The sequence below is a fragment of the Talpa occidentalis genome, unplaced genomic scaffold (genome assembly GCF_014898055.3).
Source record: "Talpa occidentalis isolate TD23 unplaced genomic scaffold, MPIMG_talOcc4v2.1 talOcc4.8, whole genome shotgun sequence".
Classification (NCBI taxonomy): Eukaryota; Metazoa; Chordata; class Mammalia; order Eulipotyphla; family Talpidae; genus Talpa; species Talpa occidentalis.
In genome coordinates this window covers 102,132,663-102,154,283 of record NW_023605194.1, presented here as the reverse complement: position 1 = coordinate 102,154,283, position 21,621 = coordinate 102,132,663, and the positions used below count along the sequence as shown (strand labels likewise).

Genomic DNA, 21,621 nt, shown 5'->3' with positions numbered 1-21,621 from the left:
CTAGGTGTGCATGGAAAGGGGTCATGTAAGATGGAGAAAATGTTTTCTCTTATCCTTGAGAAGTTTTCATTTTTTAAAAAGTTCCTGTCTGTGATCTAGCTGACTATATTGTTGCTATGTTAATTTCTTAGTTTCAATAATACACCATGGTCATATAAGATTTAGCATTAGAGAAAGTTGGGTGAAGGGTACATGGGACCTCTCTGTACTATCTTTGCAACTTCTTGAGAGTTTTGAATTTTCAGAATTAAAAGTGAAAAAAAAAAACAATCTGCAAGAGAAGTTATATCATAAGTTCTTATCAGCAAATGCTTTACTCATTACTTAATAGCATCAGCAAAAACAATCATTTTCCTAATTCTCTGAAAATGCAGGGAACAAGTGAGGAAATAAGAAATAGAAGGGGCCTAAATATCAACTTGACCCACTGCAGAATTTCGCCAAGACTTGACCCAGCTGGTAATGTCCTCACTTTTAGATTTTAAGGACAACCCAATCTTTGCCTTTGGTTCTGGCACTGGTACCCTTTAGCACTTCTTTTCTCTAACCTGTTCTCTTCCCAGAACAGGCCATTAGTACATGAAAAGGAGAATATGAGCATATTTACCCTCCTCCAAAAGATGGCGAAAAAGATTTCTTCTTTACAGACTACAGACTAAGGTAGTATTCTACCTTATACTTTTGAAGGCTGCTAGCAATTTTGTATTGTACTTATATAAATTTGGAGTCATATTTTAAGTTTAAAATAGAAAAAAATAATAAATCTGTGTAAACACATCATCAGCCATGTAAGGGAAGTAAATTGTTACATTTGTCAACAAAATAATTTTATGAACATGATTCAACATATTAGAGCAAACTTGTATAAACTGAAATGTGTAGAATTGGGTATTCTAATTAAGTTCATCTTTTTTTGTCTGAAAAACTATTTCATTTTTATATCAAACCCTCTGATTGTGGTTATGGATGTGGCTGTTTTTGTATTTACCATTTCCTGAGAATTTTCTATGGACCACCAACTGTGCTTAGTGCTTTACAAACATCTGATTTTATCCCTGTACAACCCTAAGAGATATTCTCACTTTACAAAACAGAAAAGGAGAAATGTTAAGTAGCATGACTGGCATCATCTCCTAGTAAGTGTTGCAAAAGATCCAAGACTGTCTTCTTGAAAAGTCTATGCTAGTAAAACATGATTCAGTTCTAACACTTTCTAAAACTGTAATACCATTTATTCTAAAACTCAAATATCTTAGAATTATAAGGGACTTTATTATATCCTCTCTTATAGGCAATTCTTTAGGCAAATTAGATATTTCTCCATTTTAAAGATCAAGTTAGATAATCAATAAAGAAATATTGACCATTTCAAGGTCACAAAACTGATTAATCCAAACAAAAACAAAGTTTCCACAGTCTAGAGTGAAGCCCTCGCACCCCAAGAAAGTTCAAGAAACCAATTAGCTGGTACCATCTGTTTTGCATACATTTCTCAGTGCACACCAACAGCTGGTGAACTCAGATACACAGGTTAAACTCTACTTATACTGACTTTTGTTTGTAACACATGCCCAGAGCTGTACACATAAGAAGTGCCAATAAATATTGGCTTGACTCCTCCATTAGCCTGCCTCTCCTGCTCCTGCAAGGGTCCCCTCCTCGCCATCCCCACCAAAACAAGACCTCTGTTTCCTCCTCTGCGTGGTGGCCCACTCAAAACTCTTCTTCAGCTCTGCACCCTCACACACCACCCTGGTGAGAACAAGAGTCCCTCATTGACACCAAAATCTCTTTAGAAATAAGCAGGGGCAAATTGCAAATAGCAAATTCATGTTTTATTGTCTGTCAGAACACAGGTAAAGGCTGGTTTGGGAAAAGGACAGTATAAAGTGAGGTCTTCTATTATATGTGTTAGGAATTGTCATTTTCCCATTAAGATAGTTGTATTTTATAGTAATTTGAATGTTTGGTTTTTCTGTTAAAATTTTATAATTATATCAGTACTGCCATCAATACATATTAATGTTCTATAGTCATTAATATGACCTTTTAAAATAATCAGTGCTCTCAAAAAATATTTGAGAGTTATATTCTTAGGGAGGAGGTCTCCTGGGTCTTTTTCACAGGCTGCTCTTAGGCACATAGAGCCCTTGCCTCTAGCCATGGGGTCTGTTCCTCTCTCTACCTTTCTCATCCCATCATTGTTCCTCAACTTCCTTCCCATGTTGCCCCAGGAATGCAATTTCTCATTCTGTGGTGAAAACACACAGCTCTTTCTCCTGCACCTATTTCCAAATTCAATTCCACATCCACTTTTAATCACGATGCTCAGTTGAATCAAATGTCACCCATGTGATGCACTAGACAAAGGGGCACACACAGCCTGATATACCCTCTAGTAGTAAGGTGCACCATTTTAAAAGGCAGGTGAGAGTCTAAGTAACTTTTTTTTTAGAGAGCTAAGTTTGTTCTTGAACTGAGAGTTCATCATTGATTACAACATCTAGTAAAGCTATTGTCCCTTAATAATCTTTTCTTTTAATTCTTAGCTTAGTCATTTAAAGAAAAATAATACAAAGTTTCTTTTCCTGCCTATGGCAGCCTGAGTCTCAAGTGAATTGTAATCTATTTAAACAGTTTCTTTTTATATCTCTCATTTTTTTAATTTAAGTTTGGTAAAATTACATAGTTCGTGTTTAAAGGAAGCTTGAGCTTGCAGAGTCCAGGGACCTCATTTTTCACAAGAAGTAGAAACCTGTATTGTGTTCCTTTTTGTTTTCAGCTCTATTATCCTTTAGTTTCGTGTGTGTGTATGTGACTCAGTTTATTGTGTTATTAGCTTTTTATTCTTTTTCCAGTTCTTTGAGCTTTATTTTATTTTACTATTGAAGTAACATTGGTTTATAATACTGTATATGATTATGAGTTCACACTAAAAGTAGGTCTCCAGTGCATATATTGAACAAAAAGGGAAGGAAGTATCATAAAAGAAAGACATCATAAAATAGAACCTAGACTGGGATTATTAAAATAAACTTGTTATTCCACCAAAATCATAGCCTCGAATTTTAACATTTTGCTCATACACTAAGGTAGTATAACTATGTTTCACATCCCTTCCTGGTAGTTTCAAATCACTAGCATAACCAAGGAGAGAATGGGCAGGAAGAAAAGTGTTCTGATCCCACCTCCCCAAGTCCAGATCCAAAGGAACTTTAATGAAAGCACTTAATGAAAATAGATTAAGATCCAGTGGATATTTCCTGCCTTCTTCAGTCCATGCTCCTATGCTCCGGTAATAATCCCCAGACAACTAAATGGTCTTTAAGAAACAGCCTTTGCCATCAAATGTCATGCAGATAATAAATTTGGTCCTTGGGACCAACCCCTCTAAGGGAATCTCTGTGTGCTACAGGTTGAAAATGAGACTGAGCTTTCACTATGCAAGGCCAGTGATGCTGCTGTTTGGTAATACCTGTGTGTTTAACCTCTCCATAACTCCTTCCTACCCCTCAGAAAAGAATACCCCATCTTCTGTCTTTCTGCTTGTGTTGGAGCTGGTTCTAAAGAGAGAAAGTAAAGTTGTAACTCTATTAAAGAGTCACCTAAACTTGCTCTTTTCCTCCTTCGCCTCATCTTAACTCACATAAAGTTTCCTAAAGTGGAATATTATGGGGATTGAAAAAATACAGAAGCAATGCATGGACCACCACAGCTGTGTAAAGCTTCCCAAAGGTATTAACAATTCACAACTTAGTACCAAATAAATGCCACACTACTACTGGTCCTTCCTTTTCATCCTTTTCTCCATTACTATTGCTCACCGCAGTCTTTTGCTATATTAAAACATTTTTCCAGAGTCGGCTAGAAATGTTTGATTCATCTTCAGTGGGCCAGAAGATTGGCCATTTTTAATTTCCTCATTGTGGCTGATTTGCTGGGAATTGCAAAACTGCTTCATGGTTTATAAATGTTTCTACTTTCTAATACATTTCAAACTTAGACAAGAAGACGTCATCAGTCATGCTTCCTATTAGGTCCTCTCTATCTCCATTTAACCTTCCTCTTTATGTTTATTTAGATCAGGAGAGGTGGCTAGTGGGCTATGTTAAATTTAGATTTTTATTTTTGTTCTCCTGATTGCAGCCCTTACCCCTGATCCTGTGAGCTCACACAGCACAGCAATGTATGCTCCCTGGAGAGAGGGATTGTTTTTGTGTATTGAAATTCACTACATTTTTTCAGCAATGGAACACTGATTTCAGCGTTAACCTAAAATAATGTGGCAAATAATTTGCCATTCAAATTCATTTTAATGAAAAAAAAACTGCACAATCTTTTGTAGTATTGTTAACTTAGTCATCTTTTCTCAAAATTTCTTTGCTAAGAGCACATTCAATTTTATTCTCATGGTCCATTATCCCAGAGGAACAGCACTGGGAAATTAAATAGATGTATTCTTCCAATAAGGCGGGGAAAGCAGAGTAGGGAATGTCTACAGTAACTTTGTCAGCTTCTCATGAGGTTTAATTCATTCCAGTGGGTGATGGCATCAGCACCTACTGAAGATCTCCTTATTTTACTCCTTTTTTGTTTTAAGATTTATTTATTTATGCATATAAGAACTGGGGTACAGGCCAGAAGTGCAGGAAGGTGAGAGGATTCACCAGAGACAGAGTGGGGAATAGAACAGACAGAATTACTGAAATACACTGCTGAGGGGAGCAGCGGGCAAGACAGGAGACATCTGCTGCACCATGTGGGTTGCTCCCTGGCTGGCTGGGGTCAAACTTGTGGTGCAGAGACTGCGGATAGCTTCACAGTGCTGTGCTTAACCCCTTGCGCCACCAGGGAGGCCCTCTACTCCTTCCCAAGCCACATAATCTACAGACTTCTCACCCAAATAACAATATACTTTACTTACTGATTTAAGAAAAGAATCACCTCTGATTCACCTTTCAGACTTTCCTGGCAATTTCCACTTCCTTTCTTCTCCTATGGAGTTTATGATTCCAGTGGTATAGGTTGGTTTATTCTCATAATTAGGTGTCACCAAGTTCAGGAAACCATCATACATGCCCAGCTCTCTCTACAGGTTGTAGAAGACTCTGTGTGCTTTGTTCTTCAGTATTTGCTCTTGATATTTGAAGTCAAGGTGGTAGCATCCAAAAAAGGCAAATAAAAATTTAAAAATATTCTCTTTCTCAAGCACCTGGTTTTTGCAGTTGACTATTTTTTGCAGTTGACTATTCTAGAAAGGCACTTTTGTGATCAGCCTTCCCTGAGCAAAAAATTACAGTCCAAATGCCTTGCTTTAGTGGTAGAAGAGTAAAAGAGAACCCAGAGAGAAGACTATTTAAATACATCACAAAATCACAGTGTACTTGGCAAGAATTATAAATATAAAGACTTGGTACTCTGAAATAATAATTATAATAACATATCTTAGTAAAATATGAACTCTTTTAAAATTTACAAAATATATATCAGATATTTAACTACATTTCCCAACACTTTTGAGTGGGACACAAGTGAAAATACATGGTTACTCTTGCTTTCACAAAACTACTAAAAGTGTGAATCATGTAATTATAGAGGTTTGAGCCTATAAAGCCTGAAACAAATAGAATGAGGTAAACCAACTCTACCTCAATAAATATAATTTTTTTAAAGAAAAAGAACAAAATTCTTTTTTTTAATATAGATGTCTAAGTTTATTATCTAATTGTCAAGAACACATTCCCAATTACATTTCTAATTAAACCAAGTATTGTAAATGAGGGAACAAAATAGTATTAGGATCCAAATTTTATTGTCCAGGAGGGACACTTTTTTGTGATTGCCAAATGAAGATAATGTGTCCTTTTTTCTTATGTGATTTTTTTAATTTAAATTTTATTTTTATATTCCCCATACAATTACAATCCCCTTATTTTGACCCCAATCCCTCCTTTCCCCGCTCCCCACCCCCCATAGAGTGTCTCTGGTTCATAGTTGTTTGTTGATTTTGATATTTTCTTTCTTATAGTTATTCTGAAAAAGAACAAAATTCTAGAGGAAAATCAGTTTCCAAAATGTACATACTGTAGGATAGGTTATTAGTTTTATTAATGGTGTATCTTCATTTGATGTTTTTTTTTTTTAAGTCACACTAAAGCATGCTAACCCTATTTGGATTCTAACTCCAATATCATGACTCAAAACCACATCCTTTTTTTTGGGTACTATGCTTCCACTCCTTCACTCTGTTGGTCCACACTGGTTTCTCTTATTTCAGTTACACCTACCTTTTATGTTATTATTTTTTAAATCTCTTTTCCCTACATTGTCCTATATTTTTCCCCTGTTCTAACAAATACTAACCACAATATTACAGGAAAAAAAAACACTAAATTACAAAAGTGTTATTCAGGATAGTTGTGAGAAAATGTCACCCACACTTGCTAGAAAAATTGCAGGTGGGAGGTGAGAGGCAACAAGAAAGAGAATCCTTTATCCTTAAAAGATGAGAGAATGCAAAAATAATTTTAGGGATCGGACAACAAAAAGTACTCTTAGACTCTGAAAAATATGGTGGCTATCAGAGACAAGGAAGCGACAGAGAGGGTCATATGGTACAGTACCAGCACTGGAGATTTGGGATATCAGTGAAGCATGTGCAGATGTTGAGGTATGTAGTTGTGCTCCCAAAATTATAGAGTTGTGTAAATGAATGGCAAATCAATAAAAAAAAATTTTAAGAATTTTTTAAGGGTCAGAGAGAAGCTAAAGGAATTTCTGTTAAAGGAAAGGACAGTATGTGGACAAATAGTCAAATAACTTATAGATGAGCATGCAACCCATTTCCTGATCTGGTGTACAGATGGCCACCCAGTGACCTGAATCAGCAACCACCTCCCATCACAGACTTCACTCTTAATTTGAGATGGCAGCCTGGACAGAACTAGAAAGTCAGGCTGACAGCAGCACAACTAAGTACTCAGAGGAGGCTGTGTTCGTTAGAACTCAATCACAAAGGGTTTGAGGACAGGGAGGCTGTACAAAAGATTCAGATGCATATTAGCTAGTTCCTGATAGACATTATGAGCAAGGCAGAAGCAGGAACTGCTTGGTGTCAGAGAAGGTCTTAGCATCAAAACAGACCACATGTGACTTGTCTTCTCTGCCAATGTCAGGCCCATAGTACTTACAATTTAATGAACTGATAACTGGTCAGGTGGTATAAGTTCTGCTAAATATATTTTACTATAATTGTAGTTACATTAGAGAAAAACCTGGAAATTAAGACCGATAGACTTAGAACCCAATTCCCTACTTAAGAAGGTGTACATTGGTTACATGTAATTTCTGTGAAAAGCAATTAGGGACTCTTGCATCCTTTGAGCTTCAGCTAATCATCCCAGAAAACCTGGCACTCACCTTTCAATAAGCCTCTTTGATTTGCTGAATAATAAGTAGTTTTATGGAGAAGCATTAAAATAAGCCCAGAGTGGATGCTATTAACAAAATAATAGCCAACATGGAAATTCTAAAAAAGAAACCTGTGACCACTTAACCTATCGCCTTAGCCCTGCAGTTAGTCAGCAGCCACTGCCCGAGCTGCCCTTTCATGACCACCAGTGTCCTGTTTATTGTATCCCCACCTCTGCCCTGAAAGACAATAGTCCCACTATGCATCACAAGACTGGTATTGCCCAGCCAATAAACCCTGTCCTTCCCTCATGGTCTGTAGATGCCTCTGAAATAGTCGTTTGGGTTTAAGATGGAGGAACAAGCACAGACTCCAAATCATAAATCCGCAAATATACAGAGCAACATGTATTATAAATAATATTTCTGGCATTTCATATTCTTTGTGCTTCACACCCAGAAAAGCTCAAAGCACACACACACATCATATACACACACACACATTGTCAGGCACTTCCTTATTTATGCAAAAACTGGATACATTCCCAAATACCAAGCCAAAGGGGAATTAAATATTCTTCAAATGATAAAAATTTTTAAACTTCAAACCTTTAAAAATCATTTCACCTAAAATAAAGATTAGCATATTTACCAACCTTATATTTTTGACATTCTTTTAAAATTTTCCATCCTCTACAAATATTGCAAAAGTAGTACAATGAACACCTCAATTACCCATTCTTTTTTTTTTAAATGCTCACCATCTCTTTTTTTTTTCTTTTTAATATTTATTTACTTATTTATATAAGCACTGGGTACAGTCAGAAGCGCGTGAGGGTGAGAGAATTCACCAGAGCCAGAGCGGGGAGCAGAGCAGGCAGAAGGACCGAAGTACACTGCTGAGGGGAGCAGCGGGCGGCAGGAGAGGTCTGCGCGCCATGTGGGACCCTCCTCCGGTGGCCGGGGAGCAGCCGGGGATCGAACTGGCGCTGCAGAGGCTGCGGGCAGCTTCGGAACCCAGCGCTCAACCGCTGCGCCACCGGGGAGGCCCTCAATTACCCATTCTTAATATTTTCCCACATTTGCTTTCTATCTCTCACTAAACATACATAATATATACTTTTTCATGCTGAGTGATTTAAGAGTAAATTACAGACATTATAATCCTTCATCCTAAATATTTAAGCATGTATCTCCTAAGAATTCTATTTTTCTAGCATCCATACAATCACTCAATTCAGGAAATTTATTTATTTTTTTTTTTTAAATATTAAATTTTATTTTTATATTCCCCCATACAATTGCAAACACCCCATTCTGACCCCAATCCTTCCCCTCCCGCCCCCCACCCCCCAAAAAGTGTCTCTGGTTCATAGTTTTTTGTTGATTTTGATTTTCACTTTCTTATATTCATTTTCCTGGTCCCTTATTTAAGTTTTCTAGATTCCTGCTATGAGTGAGACCATCCGGTATTTTTCTTTTTCTTTTTGGCTTATTTCGCTGAGCATGATCCCTTCCAGTGCCATCCATGTTGCTGCAAATTGCATGTGTTTATCTTTTTTGAATGCTGAGTAATATTCCATGGTATATATGTACCACATCTTCTTGATCCAGTCATCTATTTTTGGGCATTTGGGTTGTTTCCAAAGCTTAGCTATTGTAAACAGTGCTGCTATAAACATAGGAGTGCAGGTGCTCTTTGGAATTCAGGAAATTTAACAGTGATAAGATAAGACTATCTAATAAGAGACCCATATTCATAGTCCATAAATTGTCCTAATTAGTGTTGTGTAGAAACAAATATTTTTTTAATCCGGCCTCCAATCCAGGATCACACCTCACCTAGATATACAATCTCCTCTAATCTGAAGATACTGATGTGAGATAACATAATAACCAAAGCAAAAAGGATGGTGGAATGGGACAAAAGAGTGGCAGAAGTATGAATGATTTTTCTCAGACTCAGGAGAGGTTGCTATAGGTACTGGTAGAAGCACAGAAGAAGACACGTTTCTGGAATTAGACAGACCTGGGCCTGAATCTCTGTTCAGCCACTTACTAGTTTTGTGATCCCTAAACAACTTATTTCTATGCTTTATCTTCTAAACTCTTGATAAGATGAATAATTTAATGGAGTTGTTATGAAGATTAGAAAGATATGTAAAGCACTTAGCTTAGTGCCTAAAACATAGTAAGGGCTTTAAAAAAGTGACAAGAAAAAAACTACTAATGAGAGTGAAAGGTTAATTTAATGAATAGGTTTCAAAAAAAATATAAGCTGTGGCTGGTTGGGAACACGTTGACATGTAATCCAAAGGAAGTATAATCAAAAGGAATTCATTCAAATTTATTACCCAAACATGAGATAATACAGTCTGGAATCACAGTTGAGATAGTAAGAAGGCAAATGAGGTGCTGAATGACAGTACTATTAAGAAGAAATACAACTGCCTTTGATTTAAGATCTTTTTTCTTGGCTACACTACTAGCACAATGAATAAAACAGACTGTTATCACACCAGTGAGTAGGAATAAAATGTGATGGCTCTGTAGTTAAGAAAATAGTTTTGTCATAGTTTGAAACATGCCAGAAATATATAAAAACTGAATTTTGGGCCTCCCCTGGTGGCACAGTGGTTGAGTGCTGGGCTGCAAAGCTGCCTACGGCCTCTGCAGCACCAGTTCGATCCCCAGCCGCCGGCGAGGGTCCCACATGGCGTGACAAACCTTTCCTGGCTTGCCTGCTGCTCCCCTCAGCAGTGTATTTCAGTCAGTCTGCCTGTTCTGCTCCCTGCTCTGGCTCTGGTGAATTCTCTCACCCTCCCGCTCTTCTGACTGTACCCAGTGCTTGTATAAATAAATAAATAAATCTTTAAAAAAGAAAAACAAAAAACTGAATTTTGAAATCTCAACTACTTACTCTATGTTTGAGAAATATATGTGTTTGTTTAATAAAGGATTATTATTTCAGAATATAAGCCCTAAGCACTTTTCTAATAACCCTGCCAGGTAACTGAAAATCACATATCCTGGAATCTCAAAAACCTTGATTTTTGAACATCCAGGTTTAAAAACCAAAAGAATGAAAGAATGATAAAGGATAAAATTGAATATTTAGCAGAGAATTTAAGGTAGTATATCAGATGTTGCTTTTTAATGATGCCCGGATAAAACTTACATAATGTTATAATGCAAGGGACTGCAACAAAAATAAATAACTTTTTAAGAAGAAAAGCTTTATTCTTTTTCAGGCCTTCATTCATAGCTGATTTGCCCCTTCTTTACACGAAAGTCTACCAATTCTGAGTACCTGTATTTTTACTACACCAGATTGAAGTAATTAATTAGATATGGTCATTAGTGTACTGAGACTACAAAGGCAGACAAATTAATAATCGTGAAATGACAGCTGGTGAAAAATTGTGGAGAAAAATAGAAAAAGTTGACAGGATTCCCAAAGCACAGGAGTCTGTGGTCAACTTCGTAGGACACAAAGGCCCTGCAAAGGCCCCAAAGGCATCACTGTATTATCAACAAGACAACCCAGATTCACAAAGGAAAGTTAATACCTTGTTCAATAGGTTTCCAAAACTTTAAAGGTAAAGCTATATTTGTATCAGAGACATCAGCATGGAAATTTTTTGACAAGTTTTGTTAAAAAGGAGAGATAAGAATGGGGATATAAAAAGTGGGGGAAATGGTTTTTTTTCTTTTGTTTTGTCTTGTTCTTAAGGACACATTACATTGTGTTTCAGACTGTTGAGAGTGATCCTTGAAGGAGTAACTAGTGATGATACTCATGAAAGGGAGACTTGCTGGAATGTGTCCTGAGGTGGAGGAATCTGGAGTGGGGGGAGGGGCATGCAGACTGACTTTAGATGGGAACAGGAGGCTCCACCAGAGCAAACTGAGGAGGCAGTGTGGGGAAGGGTGCTCTCTGGGGATCTGTGATGCTTCTCTGATGACGTTAGTTTTATCACTGAAGTAGGAAGGTGGGAAAGGAGAAGAGGGAAATTTGAAAAGAGAGAATAAAATAATGACTTAGGAGACCAGGAAAGAAAACGACTGCTACAAATCAACAATAGCCAGAATCAAGCACAGCAACTACCCTGTTAGAATTCTGCTTATTCACTCAAGATAAATCAAATGTTTCCCAGGTATAGACCATAACTGAGAATGATTGGGGGTAGAATCATGAAACTTGATTTGTTGCTCTATGATTAAAATTAACTTGAATGCCCACTTATACATACAGCAGAAAACTAATCTACTTCAGTGCAATCTCATCATTTCTGGTTTCTTCCTACTTTTTCTCCTCCAATATCTTTTAGGTTAATATTTTGCTAGTTCAGGGCTCTCCACCTCCTCCTACCTTCTACGCCTACTTCTTTTCTCTCCAGGAGTGATCTGAGTTCCCCCATGCTTTCATGTCATCGACTTTCTGGGGGCAGGACATGTGCTTTTGTTCTTTATTTCCATTGCTGGTCCTTCTCACCGAAAACCGTATCACCATCATTTAGTTCGTGGTCGCCTGACCCAGTCATATCTGTCTAGAAAGCTCTGGATTTCTCCTTCAGTTCTGAATGACAGACTTGCCCAGTAAAGTGTTCTTTTCTGTCAACACTTTGAATATGTCCCAAAAGAAGTTTACTGCTTCTGTTTTACTGCATGTTTAATTTGTACATTTGTTTAGCATTTTTTAAATGGCATATTCTATAGTCAATATGTATATTGTATTTTTCAGAATAGATCTAAATCAAGCATTGCGGAGTTCAAAATATATTTTAAGTATATTGATTTCGGAATTACAGATCACTGAGATGAATTCCAACCTTTATGTATTCTAAGGTTAATAAACTGCTACGATGCAGATCCTCTCTAGAAGGTTATCTTATAAACATCGAATGCAGGATACTGTTATCTAGAATCCCTGGGAAAGAGCTGCATTGATTTCAGAGCAACCATGTTAAAGATTTTCCATGTTAAAACTGAGTGCTGTTAAAAAATGAAGCTTATAATTTCACTAAGCTGGTGATTTTATCAGTTCCCTAGACACAACTGTAAGCACTTGTGCATTCCTGCCTAGGTTTATCAAAAGTTAAAACTAAGTTTCAATGCTTTCATGATAAATCAATAGGAACTTCACGTCTAAAAAAATGTTTATTGAAATCCTTAAGAATTTAGTTCTGAGAAAGGGAATCATGATTTATATGTAACCCATGTCAAATCACATCTCTCCCCAAAATGATAGCCAATCATAGAGTAATACCTTGATGTATGGAAACAGTTTCCTTAAACCCACATTATTTAGGCTGCATTATGGCTCTCTGATTTTTAACTCTCTGATTACGTTGGGACCCAGTTATGTCAAGCAAAAACCTATAATAGTTGCAAAAAGTCTGGACTGTTTTTTCCTCCTCATGAAATATGTACAAGATACATAGATTTTTAGTCATATGGGAGTGCCAATAATTCATTCACTGACAGAAAATAGCAAGCCACTGATAGTCACTTATTCCTTGTGTCTCACTTGGCAATCAACAAACATGACTATTCCTCTGTTTTTCCATCCACCTAATCTCAAAGGATTTCCAGAAGAAGAAAGATATTTAAAAGTTTTATCAAATGCTTCTGCTGTTGCTATTAAAAGTAGTAAGCATTTTTCCAAGTTGCTTCACATTCTGACTATAGTATTTATTTGAGTTCTAATGCTTTGAAATAGTTTTTCTGTAAGGGTGTTTTTTTAAATGATTGACAAATTTCTTAACTTATGAATATTTTTGTGTGAGATGAGAAAAACACTATAATCACAAAAACTACAATCACACAAATTTAATTTCAAGTACCACTAAGCAAGGTGCACTTATATAAGTAGTAAGTAGCAACTCATATCCTAGTTGCATAAGTTAACAAATAAGCTGGCAATTTGCACTGTGCTAAAATTTTCATATGTGATGTGTGCTTTTACTTTTATATTAAAATCTTGTTTCAATATAAAATTCTACTAAGATTTTACTTATAAAACCTTTGATGCAACTTCCCAAAACCCTAATTCTGTTAAGCCATGTTTAAAAACATTTAACTAATATAACCACTCATTTTCCAGATGAAGAAATCTAAGCACAGAAAATCTGCCTGAGGTCAGGTATCCAGGAAGGTGCCAATGAAGGCTAACCCCCTTTCCTCCCCAGTGTGGAGTTTTAGTTTTGGGCTACACTAAGAATAGACATGCTTTTAAAATAATCTCAGATAGCAATTATGTATTTAATATTAAAACAAGTAGCTTATGAATCTAGTCTCATGATTTGAGGGACTACTTTTTTTCTACTTTTATATGAAGTATAAGACTATATCTTACAAACTGACAAAGCAAGAATCTACTCATGGCAACATAGACAGTTGTCTTTCCAATGGCAAATTAATGATCTTGCAAAATTCTGTAATAATGTACTTCTGTTTGTTGCAATGATATGTTAATGGCAATAAACTTAACAAGTAATATTAAACCATTTACCATCAAGTCAGAGAAACCTCAGTACTATGAATGTACATTAATGCAAAGCCAAGTTACAAAATGAATACAAGTTATTTTAGCCATTAAGGACTTCTTTCCGCAAGTGTAAAGACAAGCTCTGCTCCCATTTTCAGGAAAGCTAAAGTAATGTCTGTGGGAAGTAGGTGGAGGTAAAGCTCTTCTCTGGTTTTCACTCCTTCAGTTGTGTGTATGTAGCTAATCCAGGTAATTTACATGTGCCAGAGACCATCCTTCTACAATGAGGATACCACACAAAGGATCTGTCTGCATTTATCAGTCCCAACAACCTCTCCACATCCTACACCGTGTTTTTACTTCCAACACATTTCCCTTAAGGCTTCCAGATAATGAGTGTCAGGGAAATATTTGATAGTTCTATGATGTTTGTATTCCCTCTTGATCTAAGCAACCCAACGGAGAACAATAACCCTATCAACTCTGAAGGTGTGTATAGGAAATTCATACCTGAGGCTAGGTAAATATAAAAAGAACATCAGAGTTAGATTGAAGAACATCAGAGTTAGATTGAAGAAGTTCCCATTGATCAAATAAATCTTAGACCATAGAAATATCAAAATAAATTGATAGTTAACAGACTATCAGTTTAACCCATTGAGAAAAGTTGGAAACTATGAGTCCATCTAATATAAACAAATGAAAAAATTAAAATTTTGATAAATGAAGGGATTTTTATACAATTTCAAAGCAACACTGAATAAGAACAAAATACTTATTAATTACAAAGTCTGTGTTATAGTGGAGAGGTTTGGGAGAGAGCACTTAATCAAGTGACCAGAGTGGTCAGTTATGGGACAAAACAAACCCTGTACAATGTGAGAGCCAGAAATGAACATCATTTCTGTGAAATTCTTGTCAAAAGAGCATCACCTAAATCTGTTTATGATGAAATATCAGAACACCCAAACTCAGTAATTACAGAATAATTAACCACAATTTTTAAAAGCCTCAAGGTCAGAAAAGTCAAGAAAAGACAGAAAAATTGTTCCAGAACAAAGGAAATTAATGAAATGTGACAATTGAATGCAAGGATTGTGAACTAGATCCTTTTACTAGGAAGGACATTTGGGGGAAAGTAATAAGAGAAAGATGAATGGATTCTGAATCTTAAATGGCAGTAAGGTATCAATGTTGTTTTCTGATTTTGTTGGTTCTAGTAAAATTATGTAGGAGAATGTCCTTATTTATATGAAAAACATCAACGTTTTTAGGGATGATGGACCATCAGGTAAGGAACTTACTCTCAAATGTTTCAGTGTGAGGCAAACATTGTTTACAATGTGTTTACAACTTTAAGATTGAGATTATCTCAAAAATTTAAAATATATCACTTTTTAAGATTTCAAATATATCTGTCAAATCATAATGCTATGAAAGTATAGGACAAATTTCATGAAACGATCATCAAAGATTTATATCAGCCTCTATAAATTAAAAAGCAGAACATGAAAGCATAATATTCATAAAAGTTACTCAGAGGACAATTTTCAAAACAGTAGTGATATCTGGTTAAAATATCTTCAAACGGTAACTATAGCTGAAGGCTGACAACAGATCAAAGAATTTTTCTGAAACCTTTGTTTTTCAAGATTGTCCTTAAAAATTAATAAAGATATGAAAATCCAGACTCAACATAGATCAATTTATTTATATGTACATCTGAGGTCTCTGAATATGTGATGTGCTGTATACAAGTCCTTTGTTTTGAGTTTGTTTTAATCACTTTGTTCAAAAAAGATTGATAAATAATTTTCAAATAATTCCACAAGTACAACACAGCTTCTTATTATATAGATTTTACATTAGAACAATAGTAACTAATTATGTCTTTCCTTCATCAAATTATGTGCTCTGAAACAACTAAATACAGTCAAAATCTACACAGATGGATTAGTCACTTGTGTTCTTTTCATGTTTTGATTATAGACTACATTTTTACATAAGTCATTGACTATTCAAAATATTTGTTTTTATTTCTTGATAATTTACAATTATTCCAAAAAGTTCCCAAGATTTACAAATTTGGTAAGGATTACAAGCAACAGAATTATACTTAGAGTCTAAAATCACCTTGAAGTTACATAAATCGGAGGTTTTAAAAAAGCACCACTAACATATGCACAAAGAAACAGCACACAGTTGTTTATAGCAGCTTTTTTCATAATGCAAAACTTGCATACAACCAAGGTGTTCTTCAGTGGGTGCATGGATAGTAAGTTGTGGCACATCTACACTGTGAAATATCATTCACCTCTAAAGAGAAATAAGGAATTAAGTCATGGAAATACATGGAGAGAACTTATATGTATGTCACTACTAAGTCAGAGCAGTCAGTCTGAAAAGGACATGAATCTGTTTCAGTCAATGCTGTATGTATAAAATCTAGCAAGGGTTCTCACACTCAAGAGCTGTCTAATATGCAGAGAGCATGTGGCACCTGCTTTCCTGTATCCTGTATGTTTTTTTCCCTCCACTAGTACCAGACCAGTGATTCTGAGCCAAGATTAAGAATGCAACAAATTCAAGATTTTTTAAAGTATTGCCTAAAAATGTTTTCAAGGAGAAGAGAATTAAGCTAAACTGTGCCAAACAGGCAGATATTTCATAGAAAAAGAGGCGTGTGAAGGACCTTTCATGTGGGAAACAGCATGAACAGAAGCAAAGAGAATCCTGGCATCATCTGCAGACACAGGAAGAAAATTCTGCCAGGATGGGGGTTCTTGGAAAATAGTTGAGAGCAGGCTAGTAAGCAAGGTGAAGCTGCCATATGGAGGGCTGTACTAGCCAAGACGGGAAGACTAAATGTTCATAGTATACTGAGGAGAAAGCCACTTTTTTGTAATGCTTTGTATTCACCTTCTCTCCCCTTTCTTCATCACAGTTGCTTATGGGAGCGCACAGGATGTCAAATGCTCGCTTGGCTATTTCCCGTGTGGGAATATCACCAAGTGCTTACCTCAGCTTCTTCACTGTAATGGTGTGGACGACTGTGGGAATCAGGCCGACGAGGATAACTGTGGTGAGTGAAGCACCCGTAGTAGTCGCGGCTGGAACCAGGGCCAAAGGGTAAAGTCCCTGGAACAAAAAGAGAAAGGGGCAAAGAGAAAACTAGGTTGAAATACAAAATACATTATCACAAGGAAATCTTACATTTATTTTTTTTAATTATTTTGCATTCTTTTTTTGTTGTTTGTTTTATTTTTTTAATTTATTTAAATTTTATTTTTATATTCCCCATACAATTACAACCCCCTTATTTTGACCCCAACCCCTCATTTCCCCGACCCCCACCTCCCATAGATTGTCTCTGGTTCATAGTTGTTTGTCGATTTTGATATTTTCTTTCTTATAGTTATTCTTTTTCCTGGTCCCTTATTTAAGTTTTCTAGATTCCTGCTATGAGTGAGACCATCCGGGATTTAACTTATTCTTTCTGGCTTATTTCGCTGAGCATGATCCCTTCCAGCGCCATCCATGTTGCTCCAAATTGCATGTGTTTATCTTTTTTGAATGCTGAGTAATATTCCATGGTGTATATGTACCACATCTTCTTGATCCAGTCATCTATTTTGGGGCATTTGGGTTGTTGCCAAAGCTTAGCTATTGTAAATAGTGTTGCTATGAACATAGGGGTGCAGGTGCTCTTTGGAATTGATGTTTCTGTGTCCTTTGGGTAAATACCTGGGAGTGGAACTGCTGCATCATATGGAAGCTCTATGTTTAGTAGGTCTAGAAATCTCCACACAGCTCTCCATAGTGGTTGGACCAGTTTGCACTCCCACCAACAGTGCAGGAGAGTTCCTTTTTCTCCACAACCTTGCCAACATTTGTTGTTGCTAGTTTTTTTAATATGTGCGGAAATCTCACGTTTATTTCACCAAAGTACCTATTCTTTTCAAAGTAATTGTATCACAGTAAGGTTTCAGGAGGGAAGTAGTGATGGTACAAACCACAATGCAAGTGCCCTGGAGGCAGCAGTGGACAGACACAGACTATGGGCATCTGCAGCCAGACTATCTGCTTGAACCTGGGTACAGTAACCACCAACAGTGTGAACTTGAGGATGTTTCTGACATCTCTGCCTCAGTTTCCTCATTTTGTAAGAGTTTAAAAGTTGTACTGGACCTCCCTGGTGCACAGGCGGTTGTGAAGCTGTGAAGCTGTCCGCAGCCTCTGCAGTGCCAGTTCAATCCCCGCCGGCCTCGGAGCAACCCACATGGTGAGCAGACCTCTCCTGTCTTGCCCACTGCTCCCCTCAGTGTATTTTGTTGGTCTGCCTGCTCTGTTCCCTACTCTGTCTGTGGTGAATCCTCTCACCCTCCCACGCATCTGGCCTGTGCCCTGGTTCTTGTATAAATAAAAATAAATTTTTAAAATAAATAAATAAATAAATAAATAAATAAATAAATAAATAAATAAATAAATAAATGTTGTACCGATACCTAAAATAATTTGGGAAGATTAAACAAAAGATTAGAAAAAAGCAGACATACAACTCTTGCAATTTCTTATCTCTTGTTTTAAGGTTATGGAGGAAAAATGAGACCTAAAAAAACAAAAAGAAAATATGTAAGTCCAGCTTACCTATTATTTAATCAATAACCACAATTGATGACTTTATAAAGTCAACAAGTAGGACTTCTGATGAATTAAAACATCTGAGAAAACTTTGCTGTTAGGATTTTGTTCAAATTTCTGAAGCCTCAAAATCTCAAATTTATAAAGGAACTTGAATTACCTCGCTCTGGTTCACTAGAAAAATGAGTTTTGGCTAATAAAGCAAAATAATGAGCTTCTCACTCATGGGGAAATACGGTACTTTTTTTGGAGGATGAAGACCTGCATAACAATTCTAAGTGCCTCATAAATAACAGATACAATTTGACCATCAAAAGTAGCTTTCATGCTAAATGTAAAGAGATCAAAACAAAACAAACTCTTAGTTTTTGATAACAAATGGGGGTTACCAGAAAGGAATGGGGTGGGGAGGAGCAGGAAGTGAGGCAGAGGGCTCAGCTGTGCGGTGGCTGCTGTCGGTGGCGGTCATACCATAGCATACGCAAATGTCAAAACTTACGCAGTGTTATCAACCAATGTTACTTCAACAAAAACTAATTTTAAAAGTTAAATTAAGAGACCAAATAATAAAAGTACAATCCTTAAAGTAATGATCTTTAAAAGTATACAAATTTCTCAGGATTCACCCCAGATTATTAGCCAGTGTTCTTGTACCCTCTAGCTCACGCTTTAAGGATGGGATCTGGGATTCCTTCTGCTGTGGAGCCATATTGTTCCAACCAGCATTTATTCTTGCTTTAGGTCCCAGGGCAAATGCATATGCTCACAAAACCTAGTAAGGGCTGGTTGTTAGCCTGTGCTTTTTTTCCTTGGCTTTCTCTTCTCACTTCCCTCTGGCCCCTCAATGGAGGGGCATCCACATCATGGCTCAGCAATGCTGGATCATGGGGTTGGGGTACTGCGTGTAAGATCCCCCTTCTGGAAGAGTGATATTTTCCCTGTTGTGCTTCCTTGTCCCCCACCCGCATGCGGTTTCTTCCTTGGCTAACAGTCTCCCCTGTCCCTCTGGATGCTGCCTTTTTATCCTTTTTTATGGAAGCTCTATTGTGTGGGTTTCAGGTCTGTTTCTATTTATTTGAGCCCAAATTTAGGCGAGCATTTGTTGATTGTAAAAGAAGGTAAGCACTAGTTCTCCCTATTCCACCATCTTGACCTTACTGAAACTGTTTTTATTCACCATTGACAAAATTTGGAACCCCCAAATCCAGTTTTAGAAACATTGGGAAAAACATAATTCCTATGAAAACACATTCATGTAACAAACACTGTGTTAAACTCTTTTTGATCTTCTTATGTCAAAATCACATGCATTTCATCTACACCAGTGGATCTCCAAATCCAGTTTTAGGCCAAACTTATTAGCATAGTCCACAGTTGTTATAAATGCAGATTTTCAGGCCCCATCTCACACCTACTTAATCAAAAGCTCTTCCAGTGGCTTAGCAATATACCATTAGCTCTTCACATCATTCTGGTGCTCATTACATTTTGAGAACCACTGATCTAAACCAAGTGAACAGAAAATCAGAAATGCATGCAAGGTGGTTAGCAGAAATAAACTAGAATCAAGCTTTCAATATATGCTGTGCAAGCATTCCAACCTGCTAGCAAACCCCATTAGTATCAATTAACCTCAGATGTTTACTTTCTATAATTACATATAACTATAGGTTGTTGTCATCTAGAAATACAAAAAAATAAATTGAGCTTGCTCAAAACCTCAAAGATGGTCAGCTGGCCTCTGCTATCCTTGCTTGAGTAAGTATGAACTCCCCAGAAAAGATGGCAGAATTTCAGCACCATCTTTAGGGTCCAGGTGATAAAAATTATGAGATGTAGTTATTTCTTATTTCTTATTGCTTTAATTTCTTTCACCAGCTGTGGAGTTTTTCCCTTTGTTTTATAGTAGCTGGATAATTTATGCTCCCCAGGCTGTTTATTTTTCAGAAATATATATTTAAATTCTGTTTAGTGCTAATTAAATTAAGTCAGAAAGTTGTTTCTTTCAGAATATGTAAACCTCGTGTGTATTTGAATAAGCAGCATTACTTATATTTGCAATCACATAAAATACAATACTTTAACATGTTCATAAAGGAAAATCCCAGTTAAAATCACTTTTAGAGTGAGCACTTATAATTTCATAGTATATTAGTATATAAAAAATCTAAAAAGGGGAAGTTTTTCTTCAATTAGACCTTAAAGAGCAATCCTAAAACATAGCTCCCAAAACCTCCCCTTTATTCTCTTAAGTTATTTATACATTGACACCAGTAATAATTATTAGTGAAGATATAAGTCAAATGGACATAATGGTAATAAAATTTAGTACTCTTATTTAGATATTGGGTTCCATCTTTTCCTAGAAAACCATAATTTCTTTCTAACAGAACATTTTACAACATATTTTGTAAAAATTCAAACATAAAACATAAGACATTAAACCTCTAAATATTTTCATGGGCATAATGCAAAGAAAAGCAATAAGCAGAGTTTTTCAGTTGAAGTCATAAGAATCCCTTTCTTTATAAAATATTTGTGCAACATAGAAGTTACATACATGTCAACATATGTTAAATATGATTGCACTCTTACAATAACTTTGATCCTCATTAGAATATTACATTAAACTTGATGACTTGTCTTTTTTAAGACAAGTTAAAAACACAGGTAGAGAGGTGACATGGGTCATAAGTAAGTCTGTTTTACACAATCATATATTGTATGCTCAAAAATAACTGGTTTTCTATTTATTATTCTCAAAATAACATTGGCACACGTAAGTAGCTGAACCCTTGACATTTCTATTAATACAGACAAGTATGTTTGAGTCTTTAACCTCAAATAATTTTCTCTGTGTTTATCCAACAATGCTTAAGCAATGTTCGGTTAACTCCTCAAAGATTTTCCTCTCAGAACATTTCCCACTAGCTAGGACACAATTGGTAGTTTCTTGGTGTCTCAATTTCCTTCAAAATTAAGCTCAGGATAGTATAACCCTCTTAATTTCATCAAAGAATTGTTACCACAGGAACGAAGAGCTCTGAAAGAAGAGTGTAAGTTCTGTCCTGACAACTGCT

General features: G+C 36.3%; 1 protein-coding gene across 2 annotated transcripts in view; it reads left to right on the top strand.

Annotated features, from left to right (window-relative positions):
- Window positions 1–21,621, top strand: part of RXFP1 (relaxin family peptide receptor 1) — a 112,640-nt gene that overhangs the window by 52,613 nt on the left and 38,406 nt on the right. Inside the window, exon 2 of one of the 2 annotated variants that reach the window (XM_037496278.2) lies at window positions 16,845–16,982. The gene's annotated coding sequence lies outside the window, so the exon portion shown is untranslated. Of the gene's footprint in view, window positions 1–16,844; window positions 16,983–18,153; window positions 18,183–21,621 lie in introns of those variants that run through there. The other variant, XM_054690112.1, reaches the window with a different exon arrangement.